The sequence below is a fragment of the Paralichthys olivaceus genome, chromosome 8 (genome assembly GCF_024713975.1).
Source record: "Paralichthys olivaceus isolate ysfri-2021 chromosome 8, ASM2471397v2, whole genome shotgun sequence".
NCBI classification, from domain to species: Eukaryota; Metazoa; Chordata; class Actinopteri; order Pleuronectiformes; family Paralichthyidae; genus Paralichthys; species Paralichthys olivaceus.
In genome coordinates, this window is record NC_091100.1 from 16,833,957 (window position 1) to 16,848,592 (window position 14,636).

At 38.3% G+C, this 14,636-nt stretch overlaps 1 protein-coding gene across 2 annotated transcripts in view; it reads left to right on the forward strand.

The window, feature by feature from the left end:
- LOC109627472 (zeta-sarcoglycan) overlaps positions 1-14,636 on the forward strand; it is a 305,924-nt gene that overhangs the window by 78,404 nt on the left and 212,884 nt on the right. Inside the window, exon 1 of one of the 2 annotated variants that reach the window (XM_069530650.1) lies at positions 517-917. The exons of the other annotated variant lie outside the window; for it this stretch is intronic. The gene's annotated coding sequence lies outside the window, so the exon portion shown is untranslated. Of the gene's footprint in view, positions 1-516; positions 918-14,636 lie in introns of those variants that run through there. 2 annotated transcript variants of the gene reach the window in all.

The following is a 14,636-nucleotide window of genomic DNA, read 5'->3' on the forward strand; positions in this document are numbered from 1 at the left end:
TGACTTAACTGACAACATGAAAACGTGATTCATCTTGATAAAAGTGTAGAGGGTAATGCTGGCAAGGAAAGCCTGATGTGTTGTTCAGAAAATGGAGGAGAGTTTCTGAACAGTAAATAACGCAACAGTTGTAATCTGAGGTGGCGCAGCTGAATCCATGTGCCACCAAATGGACAATTTTCTTTTTCATCTTACTGTTACTCCTCCACACTGTACCTCCTTCTTGTGAGATTTAGCATTGTGTTTTTGACACCTAAATAAAAACAGTGTAATAAAAAAAGATATTAAGTAGAGGCTATTTACAAAATAAATAATAAAATGGCAAAATAAGATGCCAAAACCATTTTTTTTTCTTTACACTGCTATTTATGATATAGTTAAATTCTACTCCCTGATCTATGAACTTATACTTTGTGGTCTACTTTATATATTAATGATCATCATCATCATCATGCTGTCAGATTGTACCACATGGTTTCTCAGGTGCTAGCAGACCCTGGTGGTCACACAGACTTCAGATGACAGGCTCCTAAGCTGAGCTGGTGGAGTGTAGCTATAAAACAGAAGGACAAAAAGAAACCAGACATGGTGGAGGGGGAGAGGACAGTCTCTGAGGAGGAGGACAGACTCTGAGGAGGAGGACAGACTCTGAGGAGGAGGGCAGTCTCTGAGGAGGAGGACAGACTCTGAGGATGAGGACTGGGCTGAAACTTCTGCGGGAGAAGTGAAGATATTCTCTAGTTGTGGAGTTTACAGCCCTGTTAGCGTTTTTAGCATCTCATGCTAACAACTCACCTGTGCCACAAAATTAGCCAGTGCTAACTTGGGACAGCAAGTTTGGAAACATGGCCCCAAAGAAGTAATATTTGGCCGGATTCTTCAGAACAGAACCAGGCTACAGGAACTCCAGGTTCAAGGTAAGACTGCTGAGGTTGGTGAACTGCGTTAATAGCTTGTTTAATGGGCAGTGCTACAGGGCTGTATGAGCCATGCTAACCACTCAGCTAATATGCTAGTTAGTTCATTCAGGTGTGGTAAAGGTAGTGAACTGAACTGGTTATGATTTATCCAAGACAATCAACAATAATAATAATAATAGTAATGATAATAGACTGATAAACAATTGTGGAGGTGAAGGGGCGGAGAGAGCACCTTCACCTCCACAACAATAAACTTAATTCATATTGCATAAGTTTACAAAATGCACAAACACAAAAAACTGAAAATATATTGTGTAATTAAAAGTTGAATGCAGGAAACAACTTAATTCATCGATGACTAACATATGAACGTACATAATCCTGTACAGTTCTGTCCCTTTGGTTTCACATCAGCGAGTGTGTATAGTTTGACATTGTTGTATTTGAGTTTATTTTACTTTTGTTTATTCAAATTGAATCATTGATGTAATTGCACTGCTGAGCTGACCTGGTCTTTCTCCTCCAACATGTTTTATTGTACGGTCGACCCTGTGTTAACGTACAGATGACAAATACAATTTTCTGTCATTTTGGTGTTGTTATCCAACAAAGTTGTTTATTGTCATGTATACAGTCCTGTACAATGAAGTTATTTCTTTGCCTTCCACTATGAATACCATGTTTTTTAGAATTGGAAGGCAAAGAAAGAAGAAGGCAGGTACTCATATTTACTGATTAATCATATTGAGCATGGTACTGCTGTTTCCTTCCTTTTTAATTCATCTCCCCATCATCATTCAAATATATTTTGACATTATCTTGGATATAGATCAGATAAAAACACATAACAGACAGAAACCCGGATGCCTATATACAATACAATGCAGCCATTTAATAAAACCACATGAGATATTTGTGTCTTATAGTACTTTGTGGGTTAGGATGGTTGGTATCTCTTATATCACATTTGGAGTTGCAGGGAAAATGTCACAAACACCAGTGCTTGTGTGCAATTGTGTGTTGGACTTGCTAAGCTTGAGTTGTGTGTGAATGAGACTTTTAATACGTTTTAATAGCTGCAAATGTGAATGGTCCACATTTCTTGAAATTGTATGTCTGAACAATCACAGCTTTTTAATGTTTCATGGGTTGGTTATAAGTAGTTGGTGTGTGTGTGATGGGCACTGTTTGTCACATCATTGACATATAACTTCTGGCAAATGATGAGAAATTGAAAGCAGTTATTGATTACAATATATTGCATTACCTTTTCTACTAAATACCTCTTTACATATTCAAGCCAGCTACAGACAAATTATATTTTTAAATGTTAAACACTTGAAGAAAGACAAATCAGATATTGTGGAGGATTTTTTTACTGTGGTAAGCAGTAGAAAAAAAAGTGGCATATACCATGTGAGTGTGAGGATCGGAAGTTGTATTTCAGTCATTCCACTTAAACATAAAGAAAATAAGAAAAATGTATGCAGCAAATTATTCTAATTCTTAGATGCTTAGATAGGAAGTTATTATTCAGGTAAGATGGAAGAGAGGAACCATGAAAAGTAAGGGATCAATCAACAGAGGAGAGGGTGGAATAAATAAAAATTAACAACAAAAAGAGATGAGAAAAAAGAAGTTGGCGGAGGAGTGGGAATTAGAGAAATTAAAGGGCATAGTAGTGCAAGAGAGCAAAGGAGGTGACCAGAGAAGAAGGAGACGGAAGACGGGAGTGGAAGAAGAAAGATAAATGAGAGGGAATAGCTAAGAAAAGAGTTACTGTGATTCATGTCAGTGGAGCTGCTCTGCATCATCCCGTATTCAGCTGCTCATGATCTACCACTGCCTTAGACAAGTGTGTGTTTGTGAGTGTGTGTCAACACTGTATATTGTATCTGCTCTCTGAGGAAACGGTGCCAAGGTTTGGATAAGGCTACAGATAAAGACAGGGGAGATGAGGTCGTAAGTCTCACACACACACACACACACACACATACACACAAAAAACACACACACACACACACACACACAAAAAACACACACAGACCACCACATGCAGTTCGACCTTGACTTCTGCTGCTCCCCTCCACCTCTCATGAACATGTTGTGCATTATTCTCCCTCTCCTCCCGCTGCTGAAAACCGATGCTTATCTACTTTACAGCAGATAACGGAGAGCATGAGAGAGAGAGAGGGAGAGAAAACAAAGAGATATCAAATGTGAGAGGGAGAAATAAGAGGGGTTACAGCCAGAGAGCAAGAGAGGAGGAGGAATAGAAGAATGGAACCTAGAGGGGTCTGAATAATAGATAATATACCCAAATAATAAATAGAGAGATGAGCAAAGCCGATGTGCTGCTGAGTGTGTCCTACAGTTGATAATTTGGTAAAGGAAGAGCACAGCAGCACTGCTTTTGAACTTCACATCTATTTTTCTGCACCAATAAAAATATGCCCAAAGCAGTGACCATTAAAAGTGTTAAATACCAACAGCCAGCATCCTGTGCCTGGCTCGATTCAAAATCCTGTTTAGTTATTGTTTGACGGTCGATTAGATTTAAAGCGGCACTTTTAAAAACTACTTGAAATGAAATTGTGCTCCAGAAAACTATTGTGTACCCATTATATATTTACGTAATATATTAAGAGCATATTAATTGTATTTAAAATACTTGTTCAATAATCTTAATGGAGGTAAAAGTCATATATCATAAATAATTATGATATTGATTTGAAGTCATATTGCCCAGCCCTACCCTTTTGACCTAATTAGCCAATAATATTACCTTGTTCTGCTACCAAAATGGAGGACGGTAGCAAGCAAAACCGTCCTGAGTAGGCAATCATGACACCGGATCATTCAAGGAAGTGGTGTCTACACCAAGTGTTCAACATCGTCTGACTGTGGGGGAGGTGATTGGACACATTCAAATGAATTGCATGGAATTTAAACTTCATTCTAACTTATATATACATATTTGGAAAAAGAAACAGCCTTTTTAACGACATCCTAAAACTTTGTATATGGAGTTTGAATAATGTGAGTGTTCACTAGGCAGGAACAGACAGACAATATCCAATCGATGCGTCTAAATGATGCTGTAGGGCAGTATTTTTGGAAACTAAAAATGATAAGCCACATTATCTCAGTCTTTTAACAGTTTCTTATTCTCTCTGTTGAGTCTGTCATCTTTATAATTTTATATTAAATCACTGTTTTCTCTTTTTAGACAAATTTGCAAAATCTTATGTGAATTTGGAAAATTGTTAGGTTTTGTTATATGCTACTGAGAAAATGTTTGAATATTTCCAGAGTAAGATATTACAATGTAGGAATCATTTCACTGCTGGTATGAAATTACTTGAAATAGTCGCCTGCCTGGTGGGCTGTAATTTGACTTATCCTCATACCTACGAGGGAACTAATAGTTTTCACACAGTGCATATACCATGTGTCCTCTCTGTGTCCTCTCCAGGCTAATCCCATGACCAACCCTTTCCCTCTGCTCTATTCATCATTGCTACAGAGATCAAGCCTGAAGATAGCACATTAGTGTGGTCTCCATGTACAGTACAGTATGCCCTTGTGAAAAGTCATAGTGTCCTTGAGCAAGGCACAAAATGCAGCATGTAGTATTCTTGCAGCATACTCCAGATTTCTAGCAATGTTACCTTTTTGTAATTCAAAATCCTTGTGTGTGTTTTCCTCATCTGTGTACAATGTTGAAGGAGGTTATTATGGCCACTGCAGAGTTAACTCGTGCTGTATGGAGTGGAAGTGTTCACAGAAGGACCCAATTATGCAAAATACCCCAAATTACTAACTATACTGAGCATGATACAGCACTCAAACATTGTGAATATCGTTTGCACTGCTGCATAAGGATGCGTGTTCATATGTGTGTGACCAGCCCCTTCCCACACTGGCTCTAATAATAACCATATTATCCATTGTGACTCACTTTAACACCAACTCTGACATGCTGACTCACACACATCAAACTCCACCTGCACAAGTTGCTTCTCTCTTTCAAATATCAGTAACTTCTTCAGACCTTGTGCTGTCGTCCGATGGCTAAAGGAGTAAAGTGAAACAAATTTGTCAGGAAGTCATTAGTCCTTTGGCTAAGGGAATTGCTGTGTTTTCTCACAATAGGACTCAATTGCAGGGAGTTCAACAGTCCCTTGGTGAAATCAGTCCTGGGTCTTCTCCAGATACAATAGTGCAACTCATTAAGACTTCAATTGTCCCCTGGCGAGAGTTTTCTCATGAGAAAATAGGACTAATTTGTTTGCTCTGCTCCCTTTTCCAAAGCTGTACCTATTATTTATTCAACTAAAACGGTACTAATTTATTAAGATTCCAATAGTCCCTCCGCTAAAGAAGATCAGGCTTTTCTTGAAATGAAGAGGGACTGATTTATGACAACTCAGCCAAAGCCTAACTGTTCAGTGCGTTAAAAATTAAAGCCCCACTGATGGATTTTTGAGGGCAGATGCTGATTGTCCTACTTGAGAGTAAAACATTTCAAAGCAGGTAGATGTAGAAAAAATGACAATGATTACAAACCTGCCATTATATGGTTTGGTATTTGTATGTAATGCTTCTAGTCTTGATGACCACTCAAAGCACTACAGTACAGTTTGTCATTCACCCATTCACACAGTGCACACAGAAACTTCAGCATGCAGATGGGGAAGACTGGGATCAAACTGCAGACCTTCTGGTTTGAGGACGACCACTCCACGGCCCCCCATTATCAAAACTTTATATCAAAGAAATTTAAGTGACTTGATATTTTACAGTTTAACCATAAACATTGAGAAAAGTAACAATAAAAACACAAATACAACCAAATGTATATAGCTTGAATTAAGAAAATAAACAATTCTTTACATAAAATTGAAATAAATGTTTTCATATCATGGTAGGAAACACACAATTTGTCTATGAATGTCTCATATCAGCCAATCAATAAATTGAGCAGGCTCTAATAAAAATATGTGTTCTCAAATAAAGGAATTAACCAGATTCATCAATATAGCCATACAATGCATTAACAGAGGAGGTCTTCTAATACAAGCAAGCATTGTAAACCCATCATTTTGTATCATTTTGTATCATAGTGTTTTTAAATTGTGTCTTAATAAACCCATTTGTTACCTTTTAGTATCACACAATGGCCATGAAAGTGATCACTGCACTACACTACTCTATTTCCAACTTCTCATTGACAATTGTCCATTGTTAAGAGGAACCTCATCTGCCTCCCAAAACATAATGTGGCTCATTGTTTATTTATCCTGTTTAATGTTTCATAATCTGTCAGGGTGAAAAATTTAATATAATCACTAAACAAACAGGAGCATGAGCTGAGAAACACACCCAAACTAGTTAAATGTAGACACACACACACACACACACACACACACACACACACACACACACACACATACACAACTAATTGTGCAGTGCTGACTCATGGAGATTAGAGGAGAATAATAATCCTATTATCCTGTTGTCTTTCCCTCATGTCTTCTATTACACTTGACAAGAGCAGAATGGCCGGATGTTGTGTGTGAGTGTGTGATAGGGATATAGGGAAAGCATTCACAGTTTGTCAGCGTGTGTGTTTGTTGTCCTTGGATGAGTACATGGTACTTGCATGAGTTTGTGTTTTTGTGACCCTCAGTTTGTACACATGCGACAGCAAGTACATACACTGCAAACAAACAGGGATACAAACAACCAAAAAGTAAAAGACAGCAGTAACATTTTTTACAAAAGGACACAAAGCAGACGAACAAAAATGAATCACTTATAGTGCTTATCTTACTCAAAGTCAAACAATCCTAGGTCCCTTTAGTTCGTATAACAGAAAATAAATGAAAAAGGAAGTATAGGATAAACGTCAGATGCATTTTTTTTTTACACAAAGATGAAATCCTTATTTTCTGAGACATTGACAACACTGCCCAATGTATCAACCTATATCCTGGATCTTTTTTAACAATATCAACAGCAAAATTTTATGATTCCTCCCTGGCCCATGATTCATCCCTCCACCATGTTTGGTGCCAATTATTTGTATACATTTTGCATAATCCTGCTGATAAAGAAACAAACCAGACAGTCACTAATGCACAATGTGAATGTATTAACCATGTCTGTCTGTGCACTATCAGGACATTTTTGGAATGTAAGGACATTTTGGCCGGTGCTCACTATTTTAATGGGTTGTTTGAAGGTTAAAACTTGGTTTTAGGGTTAGGTTTAGGTTAGGATTAGACATTTTGTTGTGATGGTTAAGGTTAGGCTGAGGGGCTGGCAAATGCATTATGCCAATGAGTGTCCTCACTAAGATAGAAGTAAGGTATAGATAGTTTTTGTGTGCGTGTGTGTGTCTATGGCCCAGTAGCTAATGGTTTAATTGCTATAGATGAATATATAGGGCCATAATAGAGTCAATGGAAAATCAATAGTTGTCATAAGATGGACTTAAATGTGGGCTCTAAAAGCACCCAAATGTGTCTCTCTCTCTGTCCATCCATTGTTTCTCTCACCCTCCATCTTGTTTCTCTATACATTCCACTGCACTATTTACATCTCTCTCTCCTGTTTTTGTAATTGAGTGGTTGTTGACAACATTCCTCCTACTTTTCTTCCTTTGCTTTTCTTCTTCTTTTCTAACATGAAATAATCTATTTATCAATCTTTCCATCATTTAAGTACATGTTTATCTCTGAACCATGACAGTTGGCGTGTAAATAGCCTTGAACGTTCTGGGAACAATGTGCCTCAGAGATTTTTTTTTCCTTTATATCATGTAAGATTGAGTCTGGAAGAAGGACTAAAGTACAAATATAGAAGTGTAACCACTTTAACATTATCACTTGGTTTTCACTATGTTGGTTTGCAATGTCTCAGTGGGAGAAAAAAAGGAAAGGCAAACCTCTCTCTCGCTCTCTGTCTGTCGGTCTCATGCACACGCACACATGCACATACACAGAACAATTACCTGGGGAGGTGCAGGTGGTAATGACCTAATACTTGACACTTGCAGTTAAGTGTTGACCTTTTGGCCCTGGAGCTTCTTGCTGTAGCTGCTTCTTAATGACTTTATCTTCCTCACTGGTATCTCTCCCTCCTTCCTTGTCTCTCCCTCTCTCTACTTCTATCGGCTCTGACCTCTACCCCCCCCGTTTTATCCACACAGCAGCATTTCTATCACCCTCCAACCAAATAAAATACCAACTGTCATTGAATTTCTATGTGTGAACTTACACACTCATGCACACTCTAAAAAGTGCTGAAGCTGTAAACACCATCAGGTTACTAACAGTCATGCTTAAAGTGCTCCAGTAAATGCACACACCGTTAGAAGTAGTTTTCTGGCTTCTAACCAGACAGATCACTGTTTTTCCTGTGTTGCATCAATACTGTTTTCTCTCCTGGTTCCCTAGACAATAGGCCTTTGTTGGAATTGGTTTCCATAGTTATCCTGTGTTTTCCACAGAATTCTGTTGATTATCGGCTAGTGAACATGTAGGTAGCATGTTCTTGTGTGCACCTGAATGACACGTACACAGAGATTGCCGGTGTTGCGTCAAGGTCTACCTGCCAAGGACTGTATAGACAAAGAGCGAGATGGAGAGAGAGAGAGACAGAGAGAGAGAGAGAGAGAGAGAGAGAGAGAGAGAGAGAGAGAGAGGTAAATATCGACAATGACTTGAACATTGTAAAACACTACATTGGAGATGTAATTATATTTTGAATCATTATGAAACTGTGGCAGAACAAATTTGACTGTGGTGGGTCGCTACTGATAATCCACTACAATCCATTGTGACTACAGCAATTTATCACAATTAAACACTTTGTGCACTATACAGTTAATAGGGGTGATTGCAGCCTAAATCAGTCGTGATTATTGTGGTTTCTAAAAGCAGTTTAAAGTTAAACTAAAACCTAACTGCTTGTGGGTGAATGTAGTCTTTCAGTCCCTGATTTAGTCATTGTCTCACACTTAGCCTTAATCCTAAAGGCCACCAGGAGGCATTACTGGAGATGAACTTGTGTAAGGATCTGAGCAACCTTTTAATTTGCCATCAATAAATGTCACTTAATTTTTCGTCTGCTTGTGTATTACAGTCTGATTTTGCACTCCTATTCCTGTATGTTATTATGTGTATGATTATCTGTGTAAAGTGTGTGTGCAACAGTTGGATAAACAGACAATGCCTACTATAATGATTTATCCCTAATGTTAGAGTGAGCTGGCAATGTGGGCTGCTTGTCGCTTTGCCTCAGTTGCTTCGTGCTACAGTTACCTCAGGCCAACACACACTTGGGACATATTGGGTTGGGGGCTGCTGGCCTTGGACTATGGGGCAGAGGGGAAAGCAGATAACTGCCTCCCCTGCTGCCTCCCATAATAAACAGTCTAGACATAGCTAATGGTTTTAAGATTAAATGAAGAAACTGCAAGATTTCATGCAGCAGCATGCTTGTGTGTGTGTGTGTGTGTGTGTGTGTGTGTGTGTGTGTGTGTGTGTGTGTGTGTGTGTGTGTGTGTGTGTGTGTGTGTGTGTGTGTGTGTGTGTTTAGTACAAGGTAAGATTTTATAGTACCATGTAATGCTTGTAAAAGGAGACAGTTTTATCTCCACACCTTGTTGAAATGTGTTCACTCGTCTCCTTTGTCCTACTACTGTTTGTCCTTCCTACTCGCTTTCAAATCCTGTACTTTCCCTCTCTCCTGTGTTTCATCAACTAAAAGCAAATATGACTCACTAAATGTCACCTGATGCACTAACATGACAAAAACTTGTTTTTGTTGGTTTCTCCTCTCACCATTTAGTGCTTTTAAATGAACAAAGAGGCCTATTATATTACAATTTAGAACTTAAAGGGATAGTTCACCCAAAAATGAAAATTCACTCATTATCTACTCACCACTATGCCGATGGAAGTGTTCTAGTCCACAAAACACTTTACTCCTTGAGTAGATAATGAGTGAATCCCTTTAAGGCTGTGAGACTGGCCATTGGTTCTATAGCTGGAGCATAGATATTGATCTGATTTATTATTTAGTGTCATATTTCTCTGGTGGTATCACCACAACACATTCATCCATCACTACTTGATAGATGCATCATGCATAATGGGCCATATCATGCATAGATTACATTTCCCACTGGGACTGTGTTGACATTCTGTGTTGTACTTTGTGATATGAGTGACAGTAAGGATGTGAGCAGGTGGGATTGACTGCTCAATATGTGTTACAGAGAGGAAGAGGATAACATGAACTGCATCATGATGTCTTCACTCTCAACTGTTGTCATAATCTTTGGCATCGGAAAGTTGAAGAACCACACTCATATATTGGTTGGCATATTGGCCTTTCACATTTTAGAATATAGAACTAGATGTTGAATATCCCTTGTACATTTAAAGGTCTTCTGCACAATTTAAGTTACCAACTACCAGTAGATATTAGCAGGTGTTAGCTGCCACCAGGGGATGTTAGGGACATAACCTCAATTTTGCGCCTTAGCGTCATTAAGTGTTTTACCTTGTATTTAACGATACCGTCCGAACTTGAGGGTAGTCTGAGGCTAAAGGATAATCTGACTGGCTAATGTCTTGTATGGCATTAAGCCATGTAGCCCACTCAGTAGATCAGACATCAGTACCTCTATGCCTTTTTAAACTAAACACTGTCCAACTTTCAGAACATAGAACAAGATGGAGAATATCCCCTGTACGTTCTACCACACTATTTAATGCCTACCACCAGTTGATGTTAACTGATGTTAGTGACCACCAGCCAATGCTAGGGACACAGACATATCAGTAACAGTGTATGTTTGGTCTTGTGTTATATGTGTTGATATGAAAAGTGTTGTTTTACAGGATAAACAATGCAGAAAACTTTAGTATAAATGTGAAAATCTTAATCCTATGTATATTGAACGATATATTGATATCAGAAATATTTTACTCATTGCCCACCAACAATCCATATCCGTTGGGCTCTAAAAACTTAGAAGATTTACTTTTCCCATGGGATGCCGATAGAAGGTGTCGTCATGTATCACCAATGGTTGACAGTTATCATTATGTTGAGTGTAACTTATGGAAATAGAGAACACAACTTGATAAAGTTTGTTCAGTGAACCTGTGGGCAGTTACAGGTCAGGTGACACAACATTACTGTAACGCTAATAGTCTCACTAATTTTGATGAAACTGATGAGTCTGCAATGCTATTTCCTTTAGGACAGACAAGAAGAGGAAAGCTGAAACTTAAATATCTAGTACTCTGTAATGAGTGAGATTGGGTGCACCATGAAACGGTTGCATGGAAACTAGCTCCTATAATTGATGGGCATGGTTTTGCTTGCCTCCCCCCATCCCAAAACCAAATTGAGTCAAACCAGCAGCATGACCTGACTTCTGTGAAGGCCTGTATCTGATTTGTGTCATATAGATTGAGTCTGGTATATAGAAAACACCAGGTGTTCCCAGTGTCATTATCTACCTTAGAGGCAGAAATGTATCTGCTGAGTAAATATTAGGCTGCTTGGACAGGCATGCAGCGGTTGTCATGGTAACTGACCCATATGGGATGCTGGAAACTAGATGCCATATTTAGAGTCAGAGCCCTTTGCGAGACATTTCTTCCTGCTATAGTGATTGACTGTGAAATTGACGGTACCACTGAGTAACAGATATGAGCGTGCAAAATGCATAAATGCACATTAGAATAGGTTTGTGTTGACAGCTTATTGTTGTTAAAAGTGCATCTTGAACACAATGCACTTTTTGGGCACATGTTTGAGGACACGTGTGTTTGTATCTGTTTTTAGTCACTTCCCAGGCAACTTGCTGAAATGACAACTGAATAAACTGTAGTTCTGCTGATTCTCACTTTACTTGCTACTTTCTTTCCTGTGTCTTCCTGTTAAGAAACTGGGCCAGTTCTACAGGGGCAGAACAGATGGACTGTCAAGACTCTTCACTCTCTTTTCCTCAAGTCACTCTTCTTTATTAGCATAAATGAGCTATAATGACAAGCAGGTAAACAGTGTTTGAACAAATTAATAACACAAAATAACTGGTATGCCGATGCAGCGGTAAACTGGGCAAAAATAATGTATTATGTCTCTGTTTATGCAGAAATTAAAACACAACACATACAATTAGTGCATCTGCAACCAAAAGCAGCATCAGATGTGTATGAAGAGTGAGACCAAGAGAGGCAAAGACTGCCAGGCAGCCAGAGAGAAAAGGGATAGGAGGGAGGAATGGTGGTATTGTGAAGGTTGGAAACCAATTATCTACTAACAGAGGGTTTTCCTTAGGGACCACTCCAAGACCAGCATGGAAGGCTGTGTGTGCCATTGTCTGTGTGTGTGTGTGTGTTTGTATAGGTCTTAGTCTGAATCTGTGTCTGGACAGGGAAGCTGAGGAAATTATAAAGTAAATGTTACGCTTGGCTGTTAGAGATTGAGTCAGGGTAGAGAGATGAAGTGTATTAGAGAAAAAACATTTGTGTTTTCTTATTGTCAACACATGCTTTAAAGAGTTCCAAAATACATTCTAAAAAGTGTTGCTTTTGTAGCCTTAACCTGAGATAGATTATAATTGTGTATTTAAATAGCTCTTCCTTTGTCCAAATAGTTGACATGAAGTTTAGGCAGTATAGTGGAAAGTTGAAAAGAAGATGGTTGGCTGCAGGTTTTGTCATCATCCTGTGCCATTGAATTGTGTGGAAAATGAGATAGAGAGCTGTAGTTGCTTTGTCTGGAAACAAGCTAAAGGTTGGATTTTCCACACCCAACAAAGAGGAGAAGGAGTTGGCAAAATGATGGTGCAGTTTACACTATATGGTTATATATGATACACTCACACATGCGTTTAAATATAGTTATATGGTTTGAGTTTAAAAAGTCAGTAAAAATCAATCCTCAAATTACGTTAGACAACGTAATACAAGAAATCTTCTCCCACAGCAAACCAAATCATCATCATCATCTAAAATATGAGTCCACCAAAAAAAATGTGACTCATTAAGCAGTTGTGGTAATTAAATTGAAGTTACTATTTTATTTTTATGTTTTCTCATGTAATAGATTAGAGTATAGTGATTCAATATCCTCCGCAAATTCATCTTGCAACATCATTCCCATATCTTTAGCTTCTATATAATGTCTTAAACTAAATATAGATTCTTACAGAAATTTTCAGCCACTTTTGTAGGCACTTAGCTTGTTTTCCTAGCATTGCCAAAATTGATTGACGCAACGACACGGACACCTAATGTGTGCTTGACCGTTAAAACTTGATTTAGCATGGTATGAGGAGAGGGTGTTAACAGAGAGTTTTACTGTTATATTGACAATCTGGAGTCCTGAGTAGAGGACACAGTGTGCCAGACACAGTCAGCCATATTGACTCTATAAAACCTGTTTATGAGCCCAGTAAACTTACTTGAAAATAACAGTGGGAGATGATGGAGAAGGTTTCTGTCTGCATATGAATGGAGAGTAGGGCCTGTGTGAGTGTGGTAAACAGAAGGTGGCTTTATGTGTTCATGCATTTGGGCAGTTAGGTGCAGTTATGTGTGTTGAAGATTATGTATTTGTGTATGAGTGTGTGTGGCTGTTGAAAAGTTTAACAGTTAAAAACAACCATTTCTTTACTTTCCTCACTTTCAGACAACTGGGGAGGTATGAATTACTGATGATTAGCAGGGAATTAATAATACACAACTTGCACTTGGATTTGAGCTTCATTTTACTTCAGTAATGTTATATCTAAAAAGGTACTGAATTCTGAGCAGTATTTCTATGTATAATTATCAGTGCACTCTATTCCTTCACAAAAACTGATGCAAGATGTCCTAAACCAAAGTATTGTTTGATAACAGCTCGTCTTATTGGATTAAAGGACCAGTATTAGGATCAAAGAGGATCTATTGACAGAAATATAATATAGTATTCATAATTATGTTTTCATTAGTGTGTAATTGCATCTTAGAATTGTCTTGATCTTGTTACTGTAGAATGAGGCCTATCTATCTACTGAACGAGCAGGTCCTCCATAATTCACCGCACACTCATGTTTAAACAGCAGACAAACCAAATACTGACTTTCATATTTTTTATGGTTGCCATGCAGGGGCATCTACACAAGATGCAACTGAATCCAACACACTGTAGAAAAAAAACAAACAAATTCACATTTTTGCAAACAGTGGCATTGAACTAGCTTGATAACACTGAGTTTGAAACTGGCCTAAACGCCAAAGGATTAAAAGAATATATCTCACCATAATGTATAGTTTTGCATGTAGCTATTGTAATGATTTCCATTGTCTCTGTTCATTATTTGTCCTATCCAAACATGAAGCTCAAGATGACTGATGATTTGTTTTTTTGGGTAGTTGTCAGATTTCATACCATAGCACACGCGTAGCCCCCTTTGAGGTGCAACCTCCTTGTTTTGCTTTGGCAAGTCAGTCCTCCTGTTTGGAATGACCCTGTTCTGTTGTGTGTCACATTTGCATCTGCATCTGTGCCGTGTCGAAGAACTCAAAGCACTATCCAAATTAATGAAAACTATTTCCATAAGACTGTGATTTGTGCCACATTCAAATAATTCAGCCTATAACATGTTAATAGATTGATGTTTTGTTGATGTCACACAAT